We start from the raw sequence: 7,340 nt of genomic DNA, 5'->3' as shown, positions 1-7,340 counted from the left end.
CATCAGCTGTCCTGGTGGCTGGTCTCAGACAATCCTGCAGGTTAAGAAGCCGTATGTTGAAATCCATGGACGGCTTGGTGATCTGCGGTTGTGAGGAAGGTTGGAGGTGGTTTATAGTAGAGAAATTAACATTCATTTCTCTGGCAACAGCTCTGGTGGACATTCCTGCAGTCAGCATGCCATTTGCATGCTCCTTCAAAAGGTGAGACATCTGTGGCATTGTATTGCTGGAAAAGACTGCACTATCCCCAGCACAAGGACACTTGTGTAATGATCATGCTGTTTAATCAGCTTCTTGATATGCCACACCTGTCGGGTGGATGGATTATTTTGTGTCGTGACTTAACCTTCATTAATCTGATGACTGTTTTTTATTGAATCCGCTAACGATGTTTAATTGTTACCCGCTTAAATTAATCATGTAACAATTAACTCATTATGATTTTGGGCACCACGGAAGAAGTTGTTTAGAGAGTCTCCATCTCCTGAATTAAACTCTAAGGTCTTTACCTATAACATCGATAAACAGTCATCCTATTAACCATTACCTCTTATCAAATACTCATTCTGAATGATTGTAAACTTCTTGGATCTGCAAAACCCCCAGTCTTGCTCATTATTCAGTACTACACAAATTGGTTTAATAATTTATTTACTAGCTAACTAAATAATAACACAGAATACACATACACACTTACATGAGACAAAGGTCCCTAGTGGACTGGCAAGATATAACAGCTTGTGACTACATACAGTCGTGGCCAAAAGTTTTGAGAATTACACAAATATTAATTTCCCCAAAGTTTGCTACTTCAGTGTCTTTAGCTATTTTTGTCAGATGTTACTATGGAATACTGAAATATAACTACAATCATTTCATGTCAAAGGCTTTTATTGACAATTACATGAAGTTGATGCAGAGTCAATATTTGCAGTGTTGACCCTGCTTTTTCAAGACCTCTACAATCCGCCCTGGCATGCTGTCAATTACCTTCTGGGCCACATGCTGACTGATGGCAGCCCATTCTTGCATAATCAATGCTTGGAGTTCGTCAGAATTTGTGGGGTTTTTGTTTGTCCACCTGCGACTTGAGGATTGACCGCAAGTCAATGGGATTAAGGTCTGGGGAGTTTCCTGGCCTTGGACCCAAAATATCGATGTTTTTTTGTTCCCCGAGTCACTTAGTTATCACTTTTATCACAACAGTGGCAAGAAAAAGTATGTGACTACCTGGATTACTGCATAAATTGGTCATACATTTTGTTCTGAACTTCATCTAGGTCACAACAATAGACAAACACAGTCTGCTTAAACTAATAACACACAAACAAAAATATGTTTTTCTTAACACACTGTAAACAAGTCTGGGAACCCTTGGATTTAATAACTCGTTGACCCTCCTTTGGCAGCAATAACCTCAACCAAACATTTTCTGTAGTTGTGGATCAGACCTGCATAACGTTCAGGAGGAATATTGGACCATTCCTCTTTACAAAATTGTTTCAGTTCAGCAATAGTCTTGGGATGTCTGGTGTGACCTGCTCTCTTGAGGTCATGCCACAGTATCTCAATCGGGTTGAGGTCAGGACTCTGACTTGGCCACTCCAGAAGGTGTATTTTCTTCTTTTGAAGCCATTATGTTGTTGATTTACTTCTGTGTTTTGAGTTGTTGTCCTGTTGCATCACCCAACTTCTGTTGACCTTAAATTGGCGGACAGATAGCCTAACATTCTCCTGTAAAATGTCTTGATAAACTTGGGAATTTTTCCGTTGATGATAGCAGTCGTTGATAGCAAGCTGTCCAGGCACTAAGGCAGCAAAGCAGCCCCAAACCATAATTCTCCCTCCACCATACTTTACAGTTGGGATGAGGTTTTGATGTTGGTGTGCTGTGCCTTTTTTTCTCCACACATAGTGTTGTGTGTTCCTTCGAAACAACTCAACTGTAGTTTCATCTGTCCACAGAATATTTTGCCAGCAGCGCTGTGGAACATCCAGGTGCACTTTTGCAAACTTCAGACGTGCAGCAATGTTTATTTTGGGGCAGCAGTGGCTTCTTCTGTGGTGTCCTCCCATGAACTCCATTCTTGTTTAGTGTTTTATGTATGGTAGACTCTCCAACAGAGATGTTAGCATGTTCCAGAGATTTCTGTAAGTCTTTAGCTGACACTAGGATTCTTCTTAACCTCATTGAGAATTCTGCACTGTGCTCTTGCAGTCATCTTTGCAGGACGGCCACTCCTAGGGAGAGTAGCACCAGTGCTGAACATTCTCAATTTTTATAGATAATTTGTCTTACCGTGGACTGATGAACATCAAGGCTTTTAGAGATACTTTTGTAATCCTTTCCAGCTTTATGCAAGTAAACACTTCTTAATCTTAATCTTCTTAATCTCTTTTGTTCCAAGCATGGTTCACATCAGGCAATGCTTCTTCTGAATAGCAAACTCAAATTTTGTGAGTGGTTTTTATAGGTCAAGGCTAATGTTGTTCACTCTGGAAGATAACCAGATATGTCAATGGTTCCCATTGGTGATGAGCGTTGTAGGACAGTCTCACTTAGATTAGCTTTTCTCGATATCTGACTTAAGACAGCTAATCAGCTGTCCCAGTGATTGTCTCAGATGAGCTTCTTGCCTTTTCCTCCTCGTGTTGGTATTCAGGATTCTGACCACGATGGACATGAGCTGCAGCTCTTTGTCTCTCTGGTCTAAAGGAAGGTGAGTTTGTTTCTTCACCTCGTGTTGAGGTTCAGAGTTTGACAAATTTAAAACATGTAGCTCTACGCCTCACGTTTACTGGTCTAAAAGTTGATTCCTCTTCCAAGACTTTATGCACTCTTGGTAAAAAGGGCCGTTCCGTCATGCTGACTCTGACCTCACTCTGGGCGTGGCTAGTTACTGGGCAAAGGATATCAAAAACTATTACATCATTACAAAACTAAAATCCCATTCCTATTTTAACACAAATACCTTAATCACTTTTCTTTTTGTATTCACAGCATATTGGAAGAAAACTTGACAGATAAAGGGGTATCCTTTCCAAGTTACAGTATTTGGTCCATACAGTTTTTAATAACATTACAAAATGAAAAACAATATGACATTAGTTTTCCATAGTCCTCCACAGATAATTACCCACATTCCCCATGTTAGAATTAGTGTTCCATTTTCTACTTTTGGACGTTAGAGTTTTGGGCGGTCAACAGTCTCTGGAGACATATGCATTCCTTTGGTTGAAACTAAAGGGTAGAGGGTAAAGTGCTCTACTGCTTAAATGTATGACTGGGGTGGAGGTGTCAAAACCCTCACCCCCCCCCCCCCCCCTTGCCGGTTGGAGAGGGTCTGGTTATTGTCAGTCATTGCCAAGCTGATCTGACCCATTCTGATCCTCACAGGACAGTCATGACACTTGGCAAAGGAGAAATGCTCTCTAACAGCGATGTTAGAGCTTTTTGTGCTTATGGAACATTTCTGGGATCTTTTATTTCAGCTCATGAAACATGGGAACAATCACTTTACATGTTGCATTTTATATGCAATTCCCACTGGAAAAAAAGGGTGTATACGGCATACACCTGTGTATAGACCCCACTATATCACTGAGTACACCCTTCTGTAGTCTTTTTTAAATTAAATCCTACCAAATATTCCGACTTCAGAAAAGTGGATTGGCAGTGTAAGCACAAGCATATTGTCTCATTTGCACATTTTGTTACAGTATTTCAGAAAGATTGTAATATTTTTTATATATATGTATTTGTGTCTACATTCAACTGATAACGCTTAATTTTGATATATAGTACCAGTCAAAAGTTTGGACACACCTACTCATTCAAGGGTTTTTCTTTATTTTTACTATTTTCTACATTGTAGAATAATAGTGAAGACATCAAAACTATGAAATTACACATATGGAATAATGTAGTATCAAAAAAGTGTTAAAGATATATTTTATATCTGAGTTTCTTCAATGTAGCCACCTTTGGCCTTGATGACAGCTTTGCACACTGTTGGCATTCTCTCAACCAGCTTAAAAAAAATGACATGTTAGAGTGTGGTGCCTGGCCTTGTATTCTATATTCAGCCTAACTATACAGTAATGTCCATAATACTGAAATCGCCCTCATATGTTAACAGATATTTATATTGATGTTGCACATCAACAATTCCACGTCTATTTTCTGTATGATATAGTGGGATGTGTTTCTAATTGTCTGTGTGTTGTTCCACATGAAATCAATCACCTTTTTGACCTCACTCCTGTTGATTTGAACAAATGATGGGATGGGCTATGCAAAACTGATCAAATTTGACGACCTATATCTCCCGAATGGTTGGACATTCAGGTCTAAAATTCACATTCCGACTATTTCTACTATATGCAAACGTATGTAAAGTGTGTGTGTGTGTGTTTCTCTCTCTCTCATCAGATTCTGTGGGGATGGAGTTGAGCAGAAGAGAGGTGCCTCTGTATGTGAGTATGTCCCATTATTGAGTTGTGTTCCACCACCATAGATATATATATATATATATATATATATATTTTTTTTTATATATATTCAGAGCTGGTTCCAGCTAAAATTGCAGATGGCCGGGACATGGATTCGAACTAGAATTCCTGTCTATTGTTATATTTTCTATGTCCACCACCAAATGGTTTGTGTTGGAGTGAACAATGAGAGAAGGGAGAGGGGGTCTCCTCTCCTCCCTCTGTGACTTTGGCAGGTTTTGAGAAGGTCTGAGGCTGGGATGATGTTTATCACCATACACAAGTGAATGTTTTCGTCCCAAATGGCTTCCTAAATAATGCACTACTTTTGACCTGGGCCCATATGGCTCTGGTCAAAAGTAGTGCGTTTTGTAGGAAATAGGGTGCCATTTTGGGCGCAGACAATGTTTGTGTCCCACAACACTGGAGACGTATTTTGGAATCCATTTAGTAAAACTGATATGTTTAAAGTTTTGTCTCAAGCGTTTAACCCTTCGTGAGAGGGAAGTGATCACTGCCGCTACCTTGTTATCCACGAATTGAGGAGCAAACTGAAAAGGAAATTCAGAAAGTCTTTGAGGCTAGTGGAAGTTCATAAAACAATGCTTCTATAGCGATAAAAAAATGATGCTTTTCGGCCATTAGCCGTCTTCAAGAAAAAACGTGATGAAGGCTTGCCTTGTGAAATAAAGGTAAAAAAAAAAGTCTATGGGCCGAAACGTGTTGGTTTTTATGAATAAAGAAGCGCTTTTATTAACATCCACTGCCCTTCAAGATCTGCTGAATTTCCTTTTCATTGCAAAACTTCATGAGAGCAAAGATATGGGTATGTTGAGGAAGGAATATTGATAGAAAGGTAAGGGTACATTGATTGACTGCAGACCTCTCATAGCTCCCTGAGTAAGGTCAAAGAAAGGTGAGGGGTTGAGGACTTCGCTGCATACAGTATAACTACTGTCGGACTCAGACTTCTTATTTCCAAACTTGCATTTGCACTATTATTGCAACATTATAGCTTTCAACTCATTGATAAGCTAAAATGTAATTGATTCTTATTGCAATCCTCAGCGCTGGAGATATTGTATGTATTGTTTCTTAGCTCAAGAATGATTTAACATCCCTTGTAAACATTACATTCTATTGTACAGAATATTTCCAGTTTATCAACTACTGACTACAATGTAACTATGCATTAGTCAATTTTAAAAGTTAATTTTAAAAAAAGTTAATAATTTATTTACTAAGGTGTGTTTTATTTGATAGTAAACATACATGAGGAAGAAAAGCACTTTATTCTGGGTTTGATTTGAAAAGTCGTTTTTTGTTTTTGCTCCCTTTGAACAAATTATCAAATGTGTCTATTAGCTTAGCTTAAGCCTCAGTCATCTCCCAAATGGCACCCTATTCCCTACACAGTGCACTACTTTTGACCAAAGCCCTATGATAGTGCCCTGTATAGGGAATAGAGTGCCATTTGGGGTGCAACATCAGTCTAATCATGATATTTTTGGTTCTAGAGCCTTTTGTAGGTTTGTGTCAAGTGAATGAACCAACAATGTGCTAGTGTATGGTCATTTGAAGATGAAAGTGATATTTTGGAGCCTACAGTGGTTCGTCCTTTAAATGTTGCAGCATACTGCAGCGCAGCTTGCATTTACATTTACCTCATTTAGCAGACGCTCTTATCCAGAGCGACTTACAAGTACATACATTCATACTTTTTTTTTGTTGTACTGGCTTGAATGGTGCCACAGAATTCTATGGCACATTATTTAAGTATGAACCACTGGTACCATTAATGCTAGTTAGTTTGACCACCAGAGGGGATCTTTGAGAAGCATTTGATAGCCTTCAATAGTGGCTGTACTAGAGAATGCAGGCATGCGGGAGACCGGGGTTCAATTCCCCGACGGGGAGGAAGGAGTTGGCTGTCCTTGTAAATAAGAATTTGTTCTTAACTGACTTGCCTAGTTAAATAAAGGTTACACTAAGAGCGTATCATTTCTACACCTTAATTTTCTAATTCTGGTCTAACCAATACCCAAACAGAGATTCAGTGAAAATAAAAAATCTCATTGATTTATCAAGACCAGTCCCCATGCTTTTCTCAGAGCAGCGCAAAACAGTGCCAAGATAGTTGTAGGCTATTGCTTCAAATCCAATTGCTTCTAACTTCAATATGCTCTTTAAATAAATAAGACCTACACCACTTTTAACAGCACATTACTCAACACTAGTGAGACTCGTGTCGCCTACGGTTGGCCTACAGTATATCGAAAAATATAATGTGACTATCCACCAATAATTACATATAGAAGATTGGAGCATTTTAAAGTAAAACCAAAAGCTGTCTCACGGGTCTCCCAGTGGCGGCCGGCATGGGTATCTGTAGCAACGCATTTTGCATTGCGATGCAGTGACTTAGCTGCACCACTGGGGAGGCCCCATCCACAAAGTATCAAAATACAGAGAGGTGTTGGTAAAGGTATATTGTCCTGCTAATAGCCCATAATGGTCTATTATGATGCTGTACATGGTGTCCAGGTCAGGATAACCAAAACATTTATTTATTAAAGAATATCAGAAAGAATGTTGGTACTTATTTATTTTGATCCAAAGCCATGAATGAGTGAGTCACTCAGCTTTATGTAGGTGCTGGCTATATGACTGTGTCATCAACTTGATAATATATAATGATATTTTGGAGGTTATTTTGTTTTTTAAAAAACAAAAGAGAGCAACTGTAATCTGAATAAAAGCCAAAATAATATTTATAAAGGTCAAAATATTTAGTTCTGTTTTTAGAGGGAGAGAAACGCTGGGCCAATTGTGCGCCGCCCATAAAGGC

The sequence above is a fragment of the Salvelinus fontinalis genome, chromosome 4, assembly GCF_029448725.1.
Source record: "Salvelinus fontinalis isolate EN_2023a chromosome 4, ASM2944872v1, whole genome shotgun sequence".
Lineage (NCBI taxonomy): Eukaryota > Metazoa > Chordata > Actinopteri > Salmoniformes > Salmonidae > Salvelinus > Salvelinus fontinalis.
The sequence above is the reverse complement of the archived record's forward strand: the minus strand, read 5'-3'. Positions refer to the sequence as shown.